This window comes from Arachis hypogaea, chromosome 16, assembly GCF_003086295.3.
Source record: "Arachis hypogaea cultivar Tifrunner chromosome 16, arahy.Tifrunner.gnm2.J5K5, whole genome shotgun sequence".
Taxonomy (NCBI): Eukaryota; Viridiplantae; Streptophyta; class Magnoliopsida; order Fabales; family Fabaceae; genus Arachis; species Arachis hypogaea.
Genome location: NC_092051.1, coordinates 110,678,549 through 110,703,360, shown reverse-complemented (window position 1 = coordinate 110,703,360; position 24,812 = coordinate 110,678,549). Strand labels below are relative to the sequence as shown.

The 24,812-nt window shown below is 39.7% G+C and overlaps 1 non-coding gene across 1 annotated transcript; it reads left to right on the top strand.

Annotated features, from left to right (window-relative positions):
• Positions 1 to 2,648: 2,648 nt before the first annotated feature.
• LOC112760336 (small nucleolar RNA R71) lies at positions 2,649 to 2,752 on the top strand. The gene has a single exon (XR_003180782.1). It is a non-coding gene; the product is annotated as a small nucleolar RNA R71 (small nucleolar RNA).
• Positions 2,753 to 24,812: the final 22,060 nt, after the last annotated feature.

Here is a 24,812-nt window from a genome sequence, read left to right as displayed (position 1 = left end):
TCTCTTGGCACCTCTTAAGCACCAAGGCAAGGTGGTGTAGGCAGCTGGGAAAAGAATCCCCAAACACAGAAAAATCGTCCATGAAGACCTCAATAAATTTTTCAATCATGTCTGAAAAGATGGACAGCATGCATCTTTGGAAAGTGGCAGGTGCATTGCACAATCCAAAGGGCATGCGTCTATAAGCAAAAACTCCATATGGACAAACAAATGATGTTTTCTCTTGATCACTAGGATCAACTACTATTTGGTTGTATCCTGAATATCCATCCAAGAAGCAATAGTAAGCATGTCCGGCAAGCCTTTCAAGCATCTGATCCATGAATGGGAGTGGGAAATGATCCTTTCTGGTGGCTTCATTTAGCTTCCTGTAGTCTATGCACATCCTCCACCCAGTGACGGTTCTTGTGGGTATGAGTTCGTTCTTCTTATTTGGCACCACAGTTATGCCACCTTTCTTAGGAACTACATGGATGGGACTAACCCATGGGCTATTAGAAATGGGGTAGATTACCCCTGCCTGCCATAACTTCCTGACTTCCTTTTGTACCACTTCTTTCATGACGGGATTCAATCTTCTCTGAGCTTGAATGGAGGGTCTAGCATCCTCTTCTAACAAGATTTTATGCATGCATATGGATGAACTTATCCCCTTCAAATCAGCTAGGGTCCATCCAATGGCATCTTGATGAGTTTGCAGCACCTTGATCAATTCTTCTTCCTGTTCTTGGCTCAGGGCAGAGCTAATGATAACAGGGTGACTCTCATCACTACCCAAGTATGCATACTTGAGATTAGGGGGCAAGGCTTTGAGCTCAGGTTTTGGTGCTTCCTTTTCTTCTTTCACTCTCTCTGGCATGCTTAGCATGGTTGTGTCAGCACCCTTGATATCACTAACTTCAATATCCTTGGTGAACTCCTCCTCTGCCAATTCCTTTATTGTTTCCTCAAAAGTTTCTTGTACTGCAATGTCCACTACATCAACCCTCATGCATTCCCTTAGTGATTCTGATGGATAGCTCATTGCCTTGAATACATTAAACACCAATTTCTCATCATGTAGTCTAAGAGTGAGTTCACCCTTTTGTACATCTATGATGGCTCCAGCAGTAGCTAGGAAGGGTCTTCCCAGAATTATTGAAGCTTTGGCTTCTTCCTCCATATCTAACACCACAAAATCAGCAGGAAATATAAATTCTCCCACTTTCACCAACAAATCCTCAACTATCCCATGAGGGAATTTAAAAGTTCGATCTGCCAATTGGAGGGCCATTCTTGTTGGTTTGGCTTCCTCAATCTTCATTCTTCTCATCATTGTTAGCGACATCAAATTGATGCTGGCCCCTAAGTCACACAAGGCCTTCTCCACCATGACTTCTCCTATGATGCAGGGGATTTGGAAACTGCCTGGGTCCTTCAATTTCTGAGGCAATTTGTGCTGAATGATGGCACTGCATTCTTCAGTTAACAACACAGTTTCCTCATTTCTCCAGCTTCTCTTCTTGGTCATTAATTCTTTTAAGAATTTTGCATAGAGTGGCATTTGCTCTATTGCCTCAGCAAAGGGAATGTTGATTTGAAGCTTCTTGAAAATCTCCAAGAACCTGGAGAATTGGCCATCCTTTTCACTTTTCATCAAACGTTGAGGATAAGGTGCTTTAGGTGTGTAAGGCTTCAGGACCTCTTTTTCTTTTTCTTTTGTTGCAGACGGTGTAAAAGATTGTCCTTGTTCTTTGTCTTTCACATTTTCCTTTGCTTCATCCTCTGTGGTTTCCCTTGAGATCTCCTTTAGATTCTTTCCACTTCTGAGGGTTATGGCCTTACATTCTTCCCTTGCAATAGCCTTGGCAGCATGAGAACCGCTTGTCCCAGGGGCTTGCTTAGTCAAATACAAAATTTGATTTTCTAGCTTCTGGATGGCAGCTCCTTGGTTTTGCAAGTTAGAATTTACTTCTTCCTTAAAAGCTTTCAATTCAATTATGTCTTGACTCATGGTTGCCATCATTCCTTCTATCCGGTTTAATTGATCTTGAAATTGTTGGTTTGGATTAGGTTGGGTAGGTTGATTATTTTGGCCATGATATGGTGGTTGGGAGTAGGTGTTTTGTGTGGCTTGGTATGATCTTTGGTTGGAGTTTTGGTATGTGGAATTGTTATGTTGGTTGTGGTTGTAAGGTTTGTGGTTTTGTGGTTGGGTTTGTTGGTTTCCCCACCCAAAGTTTGGGTGGTTTCTCCAGCCTGGGTTGTAAGTGTTGGAATGTGGATCATATGATTGCCTTTGTTGGTTTCCCACATAATTGGCCTCTTCCCAATCACCTCCTTCAATGCTTACTTCCTCTTGATCTTGTGTGTGTATTGCAGCCACTTGCTTTGTTTCTAATTGCCTGGTAAGCTCTGCTAGTTGCTTGGCAAACACCTTGTTTTGGGCTAGAATTGTATCAACATGGTTCAGCTCCATGACTCCCTTAGTGTTGTGCCTCTCTGATGCATAGTAGTACTCATTCTCAGCCACTGTCTCGATCACTTCAATGGCTTCTTCCACAGTCTTTTTCCTGTTCAATGAACCTCCTGATGAATGGTCTACAGCCTTCCTTGATTCATAAGAGAGCCCATCATAAAAGATGTGCAATTGCACCCAATCATGGAACATGTTTGGTGGGCATTTCCTTGTCAAGTCCTTGAATCTCTCCCATGCCTCGTAGAGAGTTTCACCATCTTGTTGTCTAAAAGTCTGAACCTCCGATCGAAGCCTATTGACCTTTTGTGGAGGGTAGAAACGTGCCAGAAACTTGCTTTCCACCTCATCCCATGTTGTTAGACTCCCCCTTGGGAATGATTCCAGCCACTTAGCTGCTTTGTCCCTAAGTGAAAATGGGAACAAAAGCAGTTTATAGGCATCTTCCTGGACTCCATTGGACTTCACAGTGTCACAAATTCTCAGGAATTTTGTGAGATGTTGGTTTGGGTCTTCATTAGCACTTCCTCCAAAGGAACAATGATTCTCCACTAGTGATATTAGCTGTGGCTTGAGCTCAAAATTGTTGGCCTGAATGGGTGGTTTCTGGATGCTACTACCACAATTCCCAGAGGTTGGGTTTATGTATGAACTAAGAACCCTCCTCTCAGGAATGGCATCGTTTCCATCAGCTCTCTCATGGTTGTGAACTTCTCTATCCATGTTGAGATCTAAAGCTTCCTCAAAATTGTCCTCAGATTCTCCTTCAGATTCCTCTTCTCCCACTACTCTCTTCCCTCTTGCTTCCCTTCTAAGTCTATGAAGGGTCCTCTCTGGTTCGGTATATGGAGGAGTTGATGTCTCTCCTCTCCTACCTGTCATACAAGAACACAGCTCAAACACAAATAAGTGAAATACTCTTGGTTAATGGAAGAGTATGGTTAGCTCAATTGAGGAATTAATTCAAACAGTTAGTGAGTCAGTGAGTTAGTTGCATGAATTTAAAGGCATAAAGAAGGAAAGCATGTAAACGAGTGCAGAAATTAAAATTCAACAAGTATCTTGAACAGAATTAACAAAGCAAGAGAAAATTGCTCAATCTAGTTAGCTTCCAATTTGAGAATTGTCAATCGAAAACCAATCCCCGGCAACGGCGCCATAAACTTGATGCACATAAACTAGTTATGCTACGATTTAGGAAATTGCACGATCGGCAAAATTCCTTCCGGCAAGTGCACCGGTTATCGTCAAGTAAAAACTCACAATAGAGTGAGGTCGAATCCCACAAGGATTGGTTGAATGAGCAATTCGGATTAGAAGTGTGTTCTAGTTGAGCGGAATTAAGATTGAGATGAGTATTGCGGAATGTAAAATTGGCGGGAAAAGTAAATGACAAGAAATTGAAATGGCGGAATCTTAAATTGCATGAATTAAAGAGCAGAAACTAAATTGCTGAAATTAAAAGGGAATGGGGGTGATTGCATGAATTGAGTAGCAGAATGTAAAGAGAAAGTGGAAATCAGAAATGGGGAATTCATTGGGTTATAGGAGATATTGAGATCTCCGAATCAAAACATGTTTATCTCTTCCTCAACCAATGCGTTCATTGAATTTTGCTTGGCAATCTTATATGATTGGATCCCAATCCCTTGGCTCACCAATTCTCTCTAAAAACAAACAAATTCCCAATCCCTTGGTTTAAATGTTCATAAGAAGAGATGATGCTTGATCACTGATTATATCACACAATTTCATGAACCACAATTTGGTAGGATTACATGTCACAATATCCATCCAAACCCCAATCCAATTCACTGTGAGAAAGCTTCTCTAGCATGAATCCTCCATTCCTTTCCCAAGGCTCCGAAGGATTCCAAGTATGGGTAGTTTCTTTCCCAAGACAACTACTCAATGGAATTAGATCGAGAAGCTTTCTAACAAAATTCAAGAGAAAAGATTGAAGAAGAAGATAAACTATTATTGATTCATTGAATTACAATAGAGCTCCCTAACCCAATGAAAGGGGTTTAGTGAATCATAGCTCTGAATTCAATTACAAAGAAAAGGAAAACTAGCTACAAGTGAAAGTAAAGAGTCCCCTCTAACTTAACTTCTATCCTATTTATACACTTTCTATATTGAGCTTCAGTTGTGCTTCTTGGGCTTTGAGGCCTCTCCTTGCTTTCCTTTTGCCTTGGGTTTATGATCCATAATCTTGATGAGGTTGTTGATCCAAATCCTGTAACATTTATTGAGCCAACTTAGTGATAATCAAATAATGACACATGACTCAATAAATTGAAATTTCAAACTCATCAATCCTTCAGGCCCAATCCCATAAACCATGATATTCAATTGGGTTTCATACCAAAGTAAGTTTAAGTTAATATTTGTGCTCAAAGACTAACTTAAATCACAATATTTTTGGCCCAGAAACCTTTTCCAAGAGTGGCGTTTAAGTTGTAGTTTAAGCTTAAACTGCAGCTTAAACGCCAGACACTTCCAGTGAGGCCTTTTGTAGAAGCACGTTTAAGCTTCAGTTTAAGGTTAAACTGAAGCTTAAACGTGGAAATGGAAGAAGGTAGCCCTGGAGAGTCATGTAGTCGAACACGTTTAAGCTTCAGTTTAAGGTTAAACTGAAGCTTAAACGTGGAAATAGGAAGGGCAGCCCTGGAGGTCGAACACGTTTAACCTCCAGTTTGAGGTCAAACTGGAGGTTAAACGTGGAAAAGGGTGGAGGCATACTGGAGGTCGAACACGTTTAACCTCCAGTTTGAGGTCAAACTGGAGGTTAAACGTGGAAGCTTAGAATGGTAGCCCTGGAGGTGTCGAACACGTTTATCCTCCAGTTTGAGGTCAAACTGGAGGTTAAACGTGGAAATGGAGAGAGCAACCCTGGAGGAGAAAAGCTGTCGAACACGTTTAAGCTCCAGTTTGAGGTCAAACTAGAGCTTAAACGTGGAATGGCTCCCTGGTACTCTTCCTGGTTCTGGCGTTTAACCTCCAGTTTGAGGTCAAACTGGAGGTTAAACGTGGAACTCCTCCCTGAGTGGCATTATCATTCTGGCGTTTAACCTCCAGTTTAAGGTCAAACTGGAGGTTAAACGTGGAATGCTTCTTTAGTGAGGCTTTTCATTCTGGCGTTTAACCTCCAGTTTAAGGTCAAACTGGAGGTTAAACTTCAATTCCAGCATTTCTTATCCTTCATGATTTTGACGTTTAAGCTCCAGTTTAGGCTTAAACTGGAACTTAAACTCCACATGTGATATTCAAGCTTCCTTCATTGATTTTGTTGCTTCCTTGCTTAGCCTCTTCTTCCCTGAAATCATCCAAACAATTGCATCAAAGTCTTGCAAAATTTCATGAGAAATCTTCCATTCATAGCATTTAAGTATTATAACTAAAACTCATGGAATATGCATCAAAATCATGTTGTTTGGATGGTTCATTGCTTTGTTCTTCATTTAACCATTTTTGGTTACTTTAAGCTCAAGAAAATGCATAAAACAACTAAAACTAATAGAAAAATGCTAGTGAAACTAGCCTATGATGCCTTGGCATCAAAATTCCAACCTCTTGATGGTGTCTCCCTGATTCTTGATATTGGCTTGCACCTCCTCCTTGAACACCTTGTTATCTTGAATCTCCTTGCATATGCCTTCAAGTAGAGTCTCAATCTTTGAGAGTCTGTCATCAGATGATGGTGGGTTGGGATTGTATGGATGAGAAGGGTTATTTTGGTTTTGGTATGGATGTGGAGAGGAGTTGTTAGGGTGGTGTTGATATGATCTCTGTGTGGAATGTTGGTGAGCTGCATGGTTGTTGGGGTTGTGACGTCTCTGATCTTGGCCTTGATCTTGTTGATTTCCCCACCCAAAGTTTGGGTGATTCCTCCAACCAGGGTTGTAGGTCTTGGAGTATGGATCATGTGCTTGCCTGGGTGAGTTTCTAATGTAGTTTGCTTGTTCATGCTCACCTTCTGCCTCTGAAATCACCCCCTCTTGGGTTGTTGATACGGTGGTGATTGCTGCTACTTGGTTCCTCTCCATCTTCTTGGTGAGGTCAGCCAACTACTTGGTAATAAGCTTGTTTTGGGCCAGCAGTGCATCCACATTATTTAGCTCCATCACTCCTCTAGTGTTGCCTCTTTCAGAAGCATAGAAGTAGTCATTCTCTGCTACAGTCTCAATGACATCTATGGCCTCCTCAATGGTCTTCTTCTTGTTCAGAGATCCCCCTTGATGAGTGGTCTACTGCCTTCTTTGATTCATAAAAAAGGTCTTCATAGAAAATGTGTAGCTGCACCCATTCATTGAACATATCTGGTGGACACCTTCTTGTCAGGTCCTTAAACCTCTCCCATACTTCGTAGAGAGTCTCACCATCATGCTGCCTGAAGGTTTGTACCTCAGCTCTTAACCTATTGATCTGTTGAGGAGGATAGAATCTTGCCAAGAATTTGTTCACCACATCTTCCCAGGTTGTTAAGCTCTCCTTCGGGAAGGACTCCGGCCATTTAGATGCTTTGTCCTTGAGTGAGAAGGGAAATAAGAGTAGTCTATAGGTGTCAGGATGAACACTGTTAGACTTCACAGTATCACATATCCTCAGGAAGGTGGTTAAATGTTGGTTGGGGTCTTCTTGGAAACCTCCTCCGAATGAACAGTTGTTCTGAACAAGGGTGATGAGTTGTGGCTTTAGTTCAAAGTTGTTGGCATGTATGGTTGGCTTTTGAATGCTACTCCCACAGTTTCCTGGGTTTGGGTTGATATAAGAGCCTAAAACTCTTCTCTCCTATCCAGCGTGATTTGCTAGACCTTCTCTGCCATGGTTGTGAGCCTCTTCTTCATGATGGTTCTCCATATTTTCATCCATGTTTGGTTCAAAATACTCCTCTTCTTCCTCCGCACCAACTACTCATTTTCCTCTTGCTTTCCTCCTTAATCTCAAGAAGGTCCTCTCAGGTTCAGAATCAAAGGAAGTTGAAGCCCCGCTTCTTCTCCCTATCATACAACCAACAAGGCACAAGCAAGGAAATAGATGCGGAAAGTATTTCTGTTAGAATTGCTGTTAGTGTGAGTGATGCAATATATCAAACAGTTAGTGGGTTAGTGGACTGAATTGTAAACAACTAAAAAAATAGGGGAAAAGGGAGAAAATAACTAAAACTAAAAGTAAATTACTCAAACAGAATTTTAAATCAAACAAAAGAAAAATGCTCAATCTAGTTATCCTCCAATTTAATCATTGTTGATACAAAATCAATCCCCGGCAACGGCGCCATAAACTTGATGCACGAAAACTTGTCTCTCAACAATTTTCCTTCAGCAAGTATACCGAATTGTCGTCAAGTAAAAACTCACAATAGAGTGAGGTTGAATCCCACAAGGATTGATTGGTCAAGCAATTTTAATTAGAGGAATGTTCTAGTTGAGCTAAGCAGAAATTGATTTGAGAATTGCAGAAAATTTAATGGTGGGAAAGTAAATAGCAGAAAATGTAAATGCTGGAAATAAAAAGCTGAATGTAAATGGCGGAAAGTAAATTGCAAAATCTTAAATGGGAATGGGGAAGATGCTCATAAAAGTAGATTGCAGAATTTAAAGAGAATGGGTAAGATCAAAAGTGGGGAATTCATTGGGCTTAGGAGATGTTGCATTCTCCGGATCAAGTTCATTTTCATCTCTTCCTCAATCAATGCATTCATTGATCTCCTTGGCAATCTTAAGTGATCGAATTCCAATTTCTTGGTAATTCAATCTCTCAAATCTTGATCAATAGCCAATTCCTTGGTCAATTGCTCATGAGAAGAGATGAAGTATGGTCACTGATTATACCACATGTATTTTCCAAATCAAAGTATTGGTAGGATTATATGTCACTATATCCATCCAAACCCCAATTTGGTCCAACATGAGAAAGCATTTCTAGCATGATCTCTTCATTCCTCTTCCAAAGTTCCGAAGAGATCCAAGTATGAATAGCTTCTTTTCCAAGATAACTACCCAATTGAATGAAGATTGAAAGCTTTCTAGTAAAATCAAGAGAAAATATAGAAGAAGAATAATGAAAACTAATATTGATCCATCAAATTACAACAGAGCTCCCTAACCCAATGAAAGGGGTTTAGTTGTTCATAGCTCTGGAAATGGAAAACAAAGATGAAAAATACATTATGAAAAGTAAACTAGAAGTGCAGAGAAAGTAAAATTATACAGAGAGTAGTTCTCAAATTTCCAACCCCTATATATACTACTCTTCTGATCTTCTAGTTGGTTCTTCAAATCTTGGATATGGGCCTTTGGATCTTGAGTTTGAAGCAGTTATCCTCTTCAGTGGGCTTAGCTTTACTTGCAGAGAGAAAGTATGAAGTAGGCAGGGACTTTTAGCTTAGGACGTTAGTGGCGTTAACGTTAAGTGAAAGTGTGGGTTCGAGGACGTTAGTGGCAGTCACCTTCTTCACTAACGTTCCTAACCCAAGGATGATCCACGTTAACTTCAACGTTAGTGGCACCAACGTGACCACTAATGTTGCCTTTTGGTCCTTCGCACACGTTATTGGGACTTACCTTTTCCAATAACGTTGAGAGTCCTCCCTTCCCTACGTTAGAGTTCACGTTAGTGTGGCTAACGTGACCTTTAACGTAGGCTTGCCAAATCTTCGAAAACATTAGTGACACTTATCTTTGTCACTAACGTTTCAAAATGCCCCTACTTCCCACGTTAGAGTTCACGTTAACTAGGTTAACGTGTCTTCTAACGTGGTGGTGATAGCCATCTGCAACGTTAGTGACAAAGGTGAGTGTCACTAACGTTGGCTCATCATTCTTCAATCCACGTTAGCTTCCACGTTAACTAAGTTAACGTGGGAGTTAACGTTGCTCATAGTGGCTCATTCCAACGTTAGTGACAAAGGTGAGCGTCACTAACGTTGGCTCATCATTCTTCAATCCACGTTAGCTTCCACGTTAACTAAGTTAACGTGGGAGTTAACGTTGCTCATAGTGGCTCATTCCAACGTTAGTGACAAAGGTGAGTGTCACTAACGTTGGCGATTCTTGCTCCCTCCACATTAGCTTCCATGTTAACTAAGTTAACGTGGCAACTAACGTGGCTCAAAGTGGCTTAGTCCAACGTTAGTGACAAAGGTGAGTGTCACTAACGTTGGCCATTCTTTTGCTTCCCCACGTTAGAGTCCATGTTAACTGAGTTAACGCGGCTCTTAACGTGGCCAATATGAGCTTGGTCCAACGTTAGTGATAAAGGTGAGTGTCACTAACGTTGGCTTCATTTTTTTCTTCCACGTTAGAGTTAACGTTAACTTAGATAACGTGACTCTTAACGTGGGCTATGGTGGCTTCAAGGACGTTATTGGCGATTACTTTTCTCATTAACATTGCAAGCTAGCTCCCATTCCACGTTAGTGGTTACGTTAGTTAGACTAACGTGGCTGCTAACGTGGTTCTTCCTTGCTTCCTTTGTCCTGAAATCAAGCAATAGAGTGCATCAAAGTTCTAATCCAAATCATGAGACATGCATCATCCAATTTGTCATTCAATTCTTGCATAATTCTCATGAAATCATGTAAAGTGCACAATGTTTGCTTGAATCAAGATGTAAGTGAAATTCTACCCAAAACTTGCTTATTTCCTAAGAAAATGCATGAAACTGCCCTAAAATAGTAAAGAAAAGGTCAGTGAAACTGGCCAAAATGCCCTGGCATCACATGTAAAGTAGGGAATCTACTCTATTAACATGAATATAACGCTCATAAAAATATAAGAAGAAGACATGATAAATTAAATAAAATAGGGATTGAGAATTAATTAAAAATAAAAGTAATCCTTTGCATTAATAAATCCAAAATAATCCAATTACCACTCTAAACAAGAATTAAAAATATGGAATAAATAAATAGGGAGTAAGAAAACAAACTAGAATAGTATCTTAAATGGAGGTGATGACTCTTCAATATCCAAAAGCAAAAGCAATAACCTATGAAACTATGAATGTAAAGAAAACCTAGAGGAAGAGTAATTTTCTCTCTAGATTCATATCTAAAAAGCTAAAACTATGCTAATTAGAATATGTCTTGAGTCACTGCACGTTCCCTGGCTCTATTCTGTGTTTCTGGGCCGGAAACTGGGTCAAAACTCAGCCCAAAATTGCCCCAGCATTTTCTGTTATTTCTGCAGATCACGCATGTCACGCATACGCGTCAGTCATGCGTGCGCGCCATTTGGCGAATTTTCTTGTCATGCGTACGCGTTGTTCACACATGCGCATCTTTTGTGTAGACTCAAATCCACGCGTACGCGTCCGGCACGCGCACGCGTCGCTGCAAATTTTTCCATTCCGCGCGCTTGCGTGAGCCATGCGTGTGCGTCGGTGCTCGCTGGTTATCTCCTTGGTTTCTTGTGTTCCTTCCATTTTTGCAAGCTTCCTCTCCATTCTCTAAGCCATTCCTGCCCTATAAAGCCTGAAACACTTAACACACGGATCACGGCATCGCATGGTAAAAAGGAGAATTAAAATATACTAATTAAAGATCCCTAGGAAGCAAGTTTTTAACCATAAAATAAAACTAGGAAGGGATTGTAAAATCATGCAAATCATATGAATAAGTAGGTAAAGACTTAATGAAACCACTCAATTAAACACAAGATAAAACATAAAATAGTGGTTTATCAACCTCCCCACACTTAAACATTAGCATGTCCTCATGCTTAGCTCAAGGAGATTAAAAGATTAAATAAGGGAAAGTAAGACTCATGCAATGCAATGCAACCTATGAATGCAACTATATGCTAAAATAATTTTGCCTACTTGGTTAAAAGTAAATAAATTCTTCAAGACAAATATAAATCAAATATCACTAATTAAAATCATACAGTAAGAGAAAATTAAACTTGTAATAAGATAGCTCATGAAAGCAGGGAAGATAGAATCAAGCATTGAACCCTCACTGATAGTATATGTGCACTCTAATCACTCAAGTATATAGGGTAATCACTCTACTCTTCTCTTGTCATGCTTTCTAAACTTTGTTCTTTACCTAACCAATCAACAAATATTTAATGTACCAATGCAATCATCATGAGGTCTTCTCAAGGTTGTAATGGGGCCAAGGTAAGGGTGAGGGTATATATATGGCTAAGTAAGCTATAAATTGAATCTTTGATCAACCTAAGCTTTCATCTATACATACTCTATATACTTTTAAATTCATGCCTAGCTACCCAAAATTTTTCCACTTTTGCATTACATACTCATGCATCAACTCTTCTTTTAATTAGTATCACATATGCATTGATCTTTTCATTAACTTAACATTGCATTGGGATAATTTTGTCCCCTTATTTATTTACTTATTGAATATTTTTGGATTTTTTTTGAAGCATAAAAATAAATATAACATTATCAATGCACATGGATTTTTAATTTTTCTGGTCTTACATGAGTAGGCACCCAAATTTCCAATATTTTATCAATTGTAAAAACATAACATATTCCCTTATTAACCCATGTTTCCACAGTTTTTCCATACTTAGTTAACACACAATCTCTATTTTAAACTAACTAAAGATTCAATTGGCGTATTTAATTTGTTTTTCCGCTTAAGGCTAGTGATGTGGTAAAATATAGAACAAATGGAATTTAAAAGGCTCAAAGTGGCTAACAAAGGTGACATAAAAGGGAAGACTATTTAGGATAAGTGAGCTAATAATCAAATAATGGCCTCAATCATATGCATGCATATAACACATTAAACATTGGACATATAGGATGGAACAACATATAGATTACAATCATAGAGAAGCAAACACACAAGAATAAAATATTATGGTTAAATAATGTAACCATGTAATTAAGCTCAAGTCTCACGGGTTGTGTGTTCTAGCTTTAAACCATGTTCCAATTTACAGTCTTCAAACAGGTTTTAACACAAAAGTTTTTATTTAAATTAGTGAAATTTTCCAAAAATAGTCTTGAAAAGAAACATATTATTTTTCAACAAATTAGAACATGCATGCAATTATCTATTACTATGCAACCTATCCTATCCTAACAAAAGAAAAATAACTAATTTATTGGTGTTAAGAAAGAGAAATTACCTCTGAAAGTCAGGTACTGACCGACATCCCCACACTTAAAGCTTGGCACCATCCTCGGTACCATCAGTTAGGAACAAAGGGGGGCTGGTAGCAGCATCTCCACAATCGGAACCGTCATGGCTACCTGTCCTGGTAAATGAAGTGGAGTCCGAGGTGGCTGGGTCTTCTTCAGGTGGGTGGTTGCCAACAATCAGCTCCTTGAGGTATGTAAATCGACGCTTGTTACGGCGCTCTCTTTTCTTTCCCTGCCGGTCTAGCCGGTCTAACCTCTCAAGTATCTGATGGAGCAGTTGATTTGTTGAAGGTGCTTGTGGTGTGGAAGGAGGAGGGACATCTTCTGCTGGTTCTGTGCTCTGGTTGATAGGTGCTGCTGGAGGTCTGATGTATTTCCTGTTAGGGACGTACTGATCATCCCGTGGAATCATGGCCTTGGTGTCCCCAGCTCTGTAAGAGACTCCAGTTGCTGAGACTAGATCTAAAACCAAAGCGGTGAAAGGTAGGTTGTCTGCAATCTGTACGTGTCCCATAGCATTCCGGATATGTCTTGGTAAATTGAGAGGCTGGTCTGTAAGGCTGCACCAGAGTAGAACAGCCATGTCTACAGTGAAGGAGGACTCGTGAGTGCTCGGAAAAACGTAATGGGACATAATACGTGCCCATACTCGAGCCTCCAAGGTGAGTGCTGAAGCCAATATTCCCTTAGGTCGGGATTGATGGTATCCATAGATCCATCTGCTGCCAGGTTGTGCTATAATTCTGAGAACTGCGTCCCAGTCAAATTGGTATGTCTGGTGCTTGAAAGAGGCTTTTTGGAATGTGTCAATCCTTCTGGAGCAGGCGAAAGATCTAAAGCTTTCTGAATAGCTTCTTCAGTTATGGGGACTTGCTTCTGACGGACAATAGACAGACTGCAGGGTTGGCATGTGAAAGTTTGAGTATAATTCAACTACCCATGAAAGATTGACCTGCCGTGGCTGTCTCCGTAGGAATCACCATTGTCTTCGTTCAATTCGGGGCTCAACAAATTCAAAAATGTTGGTCAGGAGGATGAGAAGGTACTCATTATTATAGTTCCGCTCAGCCAGGATGGGGAACATCTGCTCACAGTAGCGGTTAGTGAACCGCACAGTGTCCTTTGTTGGAAAGGCTTTCTCTTTTTCATCGATCTTGATGATCCTCTTGATTCTCTTTGTTGAGGGCTTTACTGCTGTTGAGGATGGCTCTGCAGTTAGTGCTCTTTTTGGTCCTTTCCTTGCCGATGGTTTGGGAGTAGCTTTCTCTTTACCTTTCTTAGTCGCCATCCTGAAAAGGGAAAAAGAAAGTAACTTTTAAAGCTAAGGGTTAGAGCAAAGAAGAGGATGGTACAAGTGATAATCAATGCACGGTAAAGAAGGATGTCGTTAACACATGGTCGCGACTACATGAGAAAAGTTCATCAATGAAAATATAGCAAGTGCATGTAATGGCAATTAGATGCAAGATGTTTATTGGCATGCTGGCAAATGCATGAGTAGTATAGATCAAGCATGAATTGCCCAATTTGATTATCAAGTGTTTCAAACTAACAATCTGTTTGTATTGAAAATTATATTCAATCAATAAAATATTAAAAGAGATTTTATGAAAAACAGGCATTAGAGTAGAAGAATAGAATATTTAAAAAAGCATAATGCCATACGGGCTTTTTCACAAACACTTAGCATGCATGGTGAGTATGTTATTGAAAGTATTAGATTTGAACATGCAAACAACCCTTAAGAAGTAATATTAATTGTCAAAAAATTCCTTAATAATCCACAAGCAATTATAAAAGTAAACAATCACCCAATATAAATTTCTAACACCAATTAAAAAGATGCAAAAAGAAAAAGAAAGAAAAAGAAATCATAGATAATGAAAGTAAAAATAAAAAGAAGAAAACATGTATAAAAATAATAATGGAAAAGTAAAAAGGAAAGAAGAAAAGAAAAGAACCTTGATGATGATGATAAAGAAGGAGGAAGAAAGTAAAAAGTGAAAAGGAATAAAGAAGAAAGAAGGAGAAAGAAAGAAATAAGAAGGGAAAAGAAAAAAAAAATAGGATTAGGGAAGAAAAGATAGGAATTCTGGCGCAGGTCTAGTTAAACTGTGCGTCGCATGCGACGCAGATGCGTGGAGCACGCGTTCGCGTGGTTGGTGCTATTTTCAAGTGATGCGTACGCGTGACCTGATTTGTGCCATTGGCGCGAGTGCAGCCTCGCGCACGCACAACTCTCTGTTTTATACGCACATTGCCAAAATTTAGGGGGACGCGTACGCGTGGGTGACGCGCATGCGTGAATGGCCTATTTTTGAAAAATGACGCGTATGCATGGGGGACGTGTACGCGTGTTGGGGTTTGTGCTTCCAGCACCATTCCAGCCTCACTCCATCATAACTCTCTGCCATACACCCCTTTACGTCAATTTCGCAGGGTCACGCGTGCGCGTGAGTGACGCGCACGCGTGGAGGGCTGATTTTTCAGGTGATGCAGACGTGTCAGGGACGCGTTCACGTGGGCGTGCGTGTGCCTTAGGCATGCCTCCAGCCATGCTCCCGCATGACTCTCTACTTCTTTTTTTCTTTGTTTCAAATGCACATATGACGCGCATGCGTCAACGACGCTCACGCGTCGCGTGCTTTCTTTTCTTTTTTTCTTTTTTTTATGCAGAATGCAAATACAAATGCAGACTATATGCAGATATTATGAGAAGAGTCACTAAGAAAAATAAAGTGGAATAAAATAAAATAAAACTAAGACTGAAACAAAACGATCATACCATGGTGGGTTGTCTCCCACCAAGCACTTTGCTTTTACGTCCTTAAGTTGGATGATCTTCAAGCTCATTCTGCTTCTATTGGTGGATCTTCCAAGAGGAAGACCTCTAGCTCTTTGTGATCCTTAATCTTCTCTCCATGATAAAGCTTTAGGCGATGTCCATTGACCTTGATGAATTTGGAGCTAGAAGGATGACGCAGGTGAAAAACTCTGTATGGCTCTGCCTTTTCTACTCTGTAGGGACCTTTCCATCTTGATCTCAGTTTGCCTGGCATGAGCCTCAGTCTGAAGTTATAAAGAAGAACTAACTACCCTGGTCTGAACTCTCTCCTTTTTATGTGCTTGTCATGGACAGCCTTCATCTTCTCTTTGTATCGCCTGGAGTTGTCATATGCTTCTAGACGAAGGTTCTCCAATTCTGCTAGTTGCAGCTTCCTTTCAGCACCAGCTTCCTCAAAATTTATGTTGCACTCCCTCACAGCCCAGAAAGCCTTGTGTTCCACCTCTACTGGAAGGTGGCAAGCCTTTTCGTATACTAAGCGGAAGGGGCTCATCCCAATGGGTGTATTATACGCTGTTCGATATGCCCAGAATGCATCTTGTAGTCCTTCCTATGAGGCTTTACTATTTTCTCTAGAATGCGCTTTATTTCTCTATTAGACACTTCTACATGCCCATTAGTCTAGGGATGATAAGCTGTTGCTACTTTGTGAACAATCCCATGCTTCTTCAGTAATCTTGTTAATATCCTGTTACAAAAGTGAGTGCCTTGATCACTCACGATTGCTCGTGATGATCCAAAGCGACAGATAATATGATTTCTAGCAAAGAAAACAACAGTGTTAGCATCATCAGTATAGGCAGGAATTGCTTCCACCCATTTAGAGACATAATCTACAGCTAACAGTATATAAAGGTAATCACTAGAGTTTGGAAATGGACTCATGAAGTCAATGCCCCAAACATCAAAAATTTCACAGAAAAGCATAATCTGTTGAGGCATCTCATCCCTCTTGGATATGTTACCAAACCTTTGGCATGGGAAACAAGATTTACAAAAAGCAGCAGCATCTTTAAAAAGAGTAGGCCACCAGAATCCACAGTCTAAGATTTTTCTAGCTGTTCTTTGAGGGCCAAAATGTCCTCCACTCTCAGAAGGGTGGCAGGCCTCTAAAATGGACTGGAATTCTGATTGGGGCACACACCTTCTAATTACCTGGTCAGCACCACACCTCCATAAATATGGATCATCCCATATATAATATTTGGACTCGCTTTTCAGCTTGTCTCTCTGATGCTTAGTAAAATTAGGAGAGAAAGTATGGCTAACTAGATAATTAGCTACAGGTGCATACCAAAGAACTACTTCAGATACTGCATGGAAGCTATCAAATGGGAAAGTATCATTTATAGGAATGGAGTCATCCTTAATGTGCTCAAGGCGACTCAAGTGGTCTGCCACTAAATTCTGGTTACGACTCCTATCCTTAATTTCTAAATCAAATTCTTGCAGCAGCAGTATCCAATGTATCAGCCTTGGTTTGGACTCTTTTTTAGCTATAAATACTTTAGAGCTGCATGGTCTGAGTACACTACTACCTTAGTACCAAGTAAATAGGCTCGGAATTCATCCAGAGCAAAAACAATAGCTAGAAGCTCTTTTTCAGTAGTAGTGTAGTTAGACTGAGCAGCGTCTAAGGTCTTAGACGCATAAGCAATTACGAAGGGATCCTTACCTTCGCGCTGGGCCAGCGCTGCTCCCACTGCACAGTTGGAGGCATCGCACATAATCTCAAAAGGTTGGCTCCAGTCTGGTCCTCTCACAATTGGAGCTTGAGTCTGGGCGATCTTCAGCTTATCAAATGCTTGCATGCAATCCTCACTAAACTCGAACTCAATATCTTTCTACAGCAGTCTGGATAAAGGTAATCCTACCTTACTGAAGTCCTTAATAAATCTCATGTAAAAACCTGCATAGCCAAGGAACGAACGGACTTCCTTCACGGAGGAGGGGTAAGGTAAACTAGAAATAACATCTACTTTGCTGGATCTACAGAAATACCAGTATTAGAAACAACATGTCCTAGAACAATCCCTTGTTTTACCATAAAGTGACATTTTTCAAAATTCAATACAAAGTTTGAACTAACACACCTGTCTAATACTCTAGCTAAACTATCCAAGCAAAGGTTAAAGGAATCACCATAAATGCTAAAATCATCCATGAATACTTCCATACAGTTCTCAATAAGATCTGAAAAGATACTCATTATGCATCTTTGAAAAGTAGCCGGTGCATTACATAAGCCAAAAGGCATCCTCTTATATGCATACATTCCAAAGGGACATGTAAAAGTAGTCTTCTCCCGATTTTCAGGAGCTATATGAATTTGAAAAGTAGCCTGTATAACCATCTAAAAAATATTAATGGGATTTACCTGACAGGCGATCAAGCATCTGATCAATAAATGGCAAGGGATAATGATCCTTGCGAGTAGCTTAGTTGAGACGCCTATAGTTAATGCAAACTCTCCATGAATTCTGCACTCTAGTTGTCAGGAGCTCTCCATGCTCATTCTTGACTGTTGTAACTCCAAACTTCTTGGGCACCACTTGTATTGGACTGACCCATTCACTGTCTAAGATGGGATAAATGATATCTGCTTCAAGTAGCCTGGTCACTTCTTTCTTGACAACTTCTAAGATGGTGGGATTCAATCTTCTTTGGGGTTGATGGACAGGTTTTGCTCCCTCTTCTAAGAATATTCTGTGCTGAAAAACTTGAGGGCTGATGCCTACTATATCCGCCAAGATCCACCCAATTGCTCTCTTGTGTTTTCTCAGCACACTAAGCAGCTGCTCCTCTTGTTGGGAAGTGAGTTCCCTTGCAATGATAAATGGAAACTTCTGATTATCCTCAAGATAAGTATACTTGAGGTGGGGAGGAAGGGGCTTCAATTCCAATTTTTGCTCATGGCTAGGCTCTGAATTATCTTGAGCTAATGATAATGGCAAAGTATTTTCATTATGTTCAGAGGGTGTCCCCACACTTGGACCTTGCTCCAAGTGCTTCTTTTCTACTTCTTCTTGGTGAACTTCAGCTACAGTTTCATCAATGACGTCGCACTGGAAGATGGAATGATCTTCCGGAGGGTGCTTCATAGCTTCATTTAAACTGAAACTCACTGCTCTGCCATCTATCTCAAAGGAGTAAGTTCCTGAGAATGCATCCAGCTTGAACTTTGAAGTCTTCAGGAATGGTCTTCCAAGTTGGATTGATGATGGTCTTTCTGATTTATTAGGAGGCATTTCCAGGATATAGAAGTCAATGGAAAATGTGAGCCCCTTAATGCTCACTAATACATCTTCAGCAATTCCAACTACTGTAATAATGCTCTTATCTACTAACACAAAACGAGCTTCCAACCTTTTTAAGGGAGGGAGCCTCAAAGCATCATATATAGACAATGGCATTATACTAACACACACATCTAAATCACACATGCAGTCAAAAAATATTACACCTCCAATGGTACAGTTAACCATGCATGGACCTGGGTCACTACATTTTTCAGGTATACCTCCCATTAAAGCAGATATAGAACTACCTAAAAGGATAGTTTCTAATTCATTAATTTTGTGTTTATGTATGCATAAATCTTTTAGAAACTTTGCATATTTAGGTACTTGTTGAATAACATCAAAAAGGGGAATAGTTACCTCAACCTTTTTGAAAATTTCTACCATTTTGGGATCAAGTTCCATCTGCTTCCTGGACTTCCTTGGAAGGTGTGGGAATGGGATAGGGATGGCGCCACTTGCAGCCTCTGCATCCTTTGGTGCTCCATTCCTTGGCTGAGCTACTTCTTCTTCAACCTTGTCTTGTACTTCATCTTCCTCTTCAATATCTTCCACTTCAACTATATCTTCAACTGGGACGTGTTCTATTGGGCTTGGCTCCTCCTGGTTCCTCTCTTGCAGTGTGGTTCCAGACCTTAAAGTGATGGTATTGATGCCACCCTTGGGGTTGGGTAAGGGTTGAGAAGGAATTCCACTGGAGCTTGAAGGTTGGTTGGTGGAAGCAGGTAATGAATCTATTCGGGAGACGAGAGCTTGTAAAGTGGCATTCAGACCATTTAGAGTAGAGTTCAGTATAGTCTGCATGTCTTGTTGTCCTTGTGCAAGAGAACGAAGCATCTCGTCATTTGATGAAGAAGGGGGATAAGTGATCTGAGGGGCCTGTTGTTGGTTGTGCTGGGGTCCTTGTGACTGCCTCAGGTGAGGTGCTCTGTAAGGCTGGTTCTGATTCTGCTGTCTGTTGTTGTTATTCCACCTTTGATTTCCTTGGTTGTCTCTGGCTCCTCTGTTATAGTTGTCCCTCCAGCCATGGTTGGAATTATCTCTCCAACCTTAGTTGGAGTTGTCCTGCCATCCTTGGTTATAGCTCCCACATTGGTTGTAGTTGCCGCCTTGTTGATTGTATCCTTGATTCAGGTGGTCATAGAAGTTATGGGTGGCTGCCACAGTGTTGTCTTCTTGTTGGAGCTGCGGACACTCATCAGTGTAATGACTATAATCAGCACAAATTCTGCATACTCTTTGGGGGACCAACTGTTGGCTTTGTTGTGGTGGGGAAGGCTGAGTTTGTTGTTGATTCAACTGCATCTGCTTCAGTAGGTTGGTCATTTCACATATACTCTGTGTAAGAGCAGTAGTCTCACTGCTAAAGAAACCCTCTGCAACAGTCTTTGAGTGGCTGTTCCTATGCCTGTGATTCCTAGTGGACTCAACTAAGTCACTGATCAGTTGCCATGCTTCATCTGCGGTCTTGTACTTTTTCAGAGAACCATTACTAGCACTATCTAGTGTAGTTTTATCCCGAGACTTCATGCCTTGAGTGAAGTAGCTGATCAACACTAACATGTCAATCATGTGGTGGGGGCATGCGTCCAGAAGGCTCTTAAAACGCTCCCAGTACTCATAAAGAGTCTTTGATTCTCTTTGAACAATGCAGAAGATCTCTTTTCTCAATCTATTTGTAACTTTAGCTGGAAAGTATTTTTCCAGGAATTCTCTCCTGAGCGTATCCCAGTTGGTGACAGTTGCTTCAGATTGGGAATAGTACCACTCCCTCGCCTTTCCCTCAAGAGAAAACGAGAAGGTCGTTAATAGAATAGAAGTTTCATTTGCACCATGACGCCTTACAGTAGAACAGGCTGTCTGAAAATCCCTTAGGTGCTTGATAGGCTCCTGAGCAGGTAAGCCATGAAACTTAGGCATCAAGTTGATTAGTGCAGTCTTCAGTTCAAAATCTGCAGCTAGAGTTGGATGATGCACTTGATACGGCTGCAGTGTAAAATCTGGAGCTCCAGCTTCCTAGAGAGTAATCCTCCTAGGTGCTGCCATTCTATCTGCACGTGAATCAACTGAATCAATAGTAAAGGAGCTTGTTTCTTCCTCAGATGGCGGTTTAGATTCGCCCTCAGATGAGACTGATGAATCGACAACAATCACTTCACCACCCTCTGAGGCTAACCTGTGCCGAGCTCGCCTAATACGTGAAATAGTTCTTTCAATTTCAGGATCAAATACAGCTAAGCTCGGATCAGGCAGTGAATGCGTCATTCAATGAAAAAAACCTACAGCTCATGGTAACAAAATAAAATAAAATACGCAAAAAATAAAAATATGTACACTAATTAATAATTCAGCACACAATTGCAACTTCCTGATAACGGCGCCAAAAACTAGTGAGTGGTAGAAATTAGACCAATTAAGAGATTGTAATATGAGAACAGCGTTGCGAGTATAGCTCTTAACCAGCAAAAATCCGCCGCATCAATTTAGAAAGGTTGTCACAAAAATTTAAAATAAAAATACTTGGAGTATGAATCCCAGGTCATCTCCCAATGAGTTGCTAGAAAGGGTGCTAAGTTATTAATCAGGAGTTTTTCGAGAATTTTGAGAGTTGAGTAACAGAAAATAAACAATTGTAATTTAGTGCAATAAAAATTAAAAGGAATTTATATTATTCAAAATAAAAATCCTTGACTGGGGGAATGATTAATTGGAAGTTCTGTCCTCGTTGGAATTCTCTCAAGTGTAGTATAAAGAGGTTGTTATTTTCACTTAGTTAACCCTTATTAAATAAAGGAAAGTCAAGTAATTGAGCTAACTCTTATTTGCAAATCCTAGTCCTCTCCCTTGGGAAGGTCTAGCGTTAGTAAATATAGAATTAGCCAACAACTTCCAATTTAACTAACCACTTGAGCTTTCCAACTCAAGTGTCTCCTCTTAATCAACTCCCATGTCAAGTAGGGAATCTACTCCATTGACATAAATATAACGCTCATAAAAATATAAGAAGAAGACATGATAAATTAAATAAAATAGGGATTGAGAATTTATTAAAAATAAAAGTAATCCTTTGCATTAATAAATCCAAAATAATCCAATTACCACTCTAAACAAGAATTAAGAATATGGAATAAATAAATAGGGAGTAAGAAAACAAACTAGAATAGTATCTTCAACGGAGGTGATGACTCTTCAATATCCAAAATCAAAAGTAATAACCTATGAAACTATGAATGTAAAGAAAACCTAGAGGAAGAGTAATTTTTTCTCTAGATTCAGATCTAAAAACCTAAAACTATGCTAATGAGAATGTGTCTTGAGTCTCTGCACGTTTCCTGGCTCTATTCTATGTTTCTGGGCCAGAAACTGGGTCAAAACTCGGCCCGAAATGGCACCCAGCATTTTCTGTTATTTCTGCAGATCGCGCATGTCACGCGTATGTATCGTTCACGCGTGTGCGTCTTTTGTGCAGACTCCAATCTACACGTACGCGTCAAGCACGCGCACGCGTCGCTGCAAATTTTTTCCATTCCGCGTGCTCGCGTGAGCCATGCGTGCGCGTCGGTGCTCACTAGTTATCTCCTTGGTTTCTTGTGTTCCTTCCATTTTTGCAAGCTTTCTCTCCATTCTCTAAGCCATTCCTGCCCTATAAAGGCTGAAACACTTAACACATGGATCACGGCATCGCATGGTAAAAAGAAAAATTAAAATATACTAATTAAAGATCCCTAGGAAGCAAGTTTTCAACCATAAAACAAAACTAGGAAGGGATTGTAAAATCATGCAAATCATATGAATAAGTAGGTAAAGACTTGATGAAACCACTCAATTAAACACAAGATAAAGCATAAAATAGTGGTTTATCAGTAACTCTATTTTGAGATTTAATTCTTTATATATGTTTTTGTCTTTAATTAATAATCATGATTCATTTATATTCATGTCACCCCACCTTTGAAATTTCTTGCACCCAAAGATCTTTAAGTATGCAACAAAAAATTTTTTAAAGGAAAAGGTTAAAGAAGTTTTTAAAAATCGAGGCAAGTAAAGATTAAGAGAAGTGGAAGTTCTGATAGTGTGATTGTGTAATGAGGCTTCATGTTTGTGAAAATTTGCATGGAAGATCTAAGATATGGAATGAAGTTTAGAGAAGTATTATCGAGATTCTTAAAAATTTATATAACCAAGAAGCAGCAACAAAAGAAAGAGAAAGAAAAAAATAAAGAATAAGGCCCAAGGCTCTGAGCATCAATTACTAGGAAGATTAAGAAAGAAACAAGAACTCAAAGAGTTATTGTCCTAGTTAAATACTTGTGGTAAACTTGGGTAAAAGAGAGAGGCTTGAGCAAGTAAATCCTAAAGGGTGCTTCAATACCTAACACCTTGAACCAACTGGTTTTGGAGTGATGATTGAAAACTTATCTTAAAAGTCACTTTGAGACAAAACACTTAGAGTCAAGGCCAAAGTGCAAAAAGAATTGAGAAAAGAAAACAATGATGCAAAGAAAGTGAAATACTATTTCAAGGTAACAATCTATAAAGAGACTTCCATAATATCATCCGAATGAAATTCCTAATTTCTAAGACTTCCAAATGTAAGGACTAATAAGCACTGGAATCCTTGCATGTGCATACAATTTGGAGTTCACCCCATTATCACTTAATCACTTCACCCACTGAGACATCACAAGCAATTCTTCAACCCTCTCCAATCAAGAGAATCCTTTATGCATAGTTCTTTTCTTGCTTAGGGACAAACAAGATCTTAAGTTTGGCGTTGTGATGCATGAGCATCTTTAGTTGTTTTTAGTTGTTATTTCTTTAAATAAAGGTAGTGATCTATTGTTTTTATTAAAATTTTCATACTTTTAATCAATGTTTCTTATTATTTCTTTCCTTGAATTAAGTTTGAGATTTTTTTTTTTGCTTTAATTGAGATTTTTTGTGCTTTAATCAATTGCTATTGGAGTTTATTTGTACTTTGATAAGTGTAGAAAATTATTGAAGGATCAAGAAAAATAAAGGAGGAGGATTAGGACACACTTTGAAGCCAAGGAGACGCTTTGGAACTAAGGAGACGCTTTGAAGGACACATTTTGAGGCTCAAATTTGAGCCTAGAATCATTTTCCATCCAACATGGTGAAAGTGGCGTCCAACGGCAATGATGCGTACGCATGCTACATGAGTACAAACAAATAGAGCTAAAAGGGAAATCATGCGTACGCATGCTATATGCCTACGCGTAAATGGTGACCTAAGAAAAATTATGCGTGCGCATGACCCCCAGTTCGCGTCCCACACCAGTTTTGCGGCATCCAATGGCTGATGCAAAATAGAAAGTTATTTTGGGCCAAAATTAAAGTATAGATGCATGCGTCCCACGTTCCTCAATTGGCGTGGCCCGACAAACTTAAACAGAGGCCAAATTGGGCCATTCTTGGAGGAAAAATTGTGCCGTCCAACGTGGTTTGCCTGCTACTCCATAGCTAACTCTAGTCCAACTCCCAGGTTCTAATTTCTTCATTCATTCTTCAATTCTCCAAGCTTCCAAAGTGAATCAAGCCCATGAAATCAAGTTCAATTTTGTTTTGAATTTAATGTAATTGAATTTGAATATGCATTTGAGTTTGTAGTAGGTTATAAATAGAGGTGGAAAGAGCAAAAGAAAGACACAATCAAGGGGTGGAGGAATCCACACTCCACTCTTCTCCCTCTCTTCATTCTTACTAGATTTTAGCCTTTTTTTTTTGTGCTTTCAGCTATGAGGCACTAATTCTCTTTTTTTGAGGAGAAGGAGCTCTGTTATCACTAATGGATTAATTGTTCTTTTATCTTTGTCTTTGATTAATGCATTATTGTTTGTTTGAGAAGAATCTTCATTCTTCATTTAAAAGATTCAAATCCATTGGAAGATGGTTTGAATCTGAGTTGAATTTCATGATCAATTAGAAAGTTGAATCATGGGAATTGAGCTTGAAGATCCTCTCCCTTAATCCTTCTGATTTTGAATTTAGATTTAATGTGTGACAGTGAATTAACTAAATTCAGATCTTAAGAATTGTGTGGCTCCAAATCAGAGAAAGCACT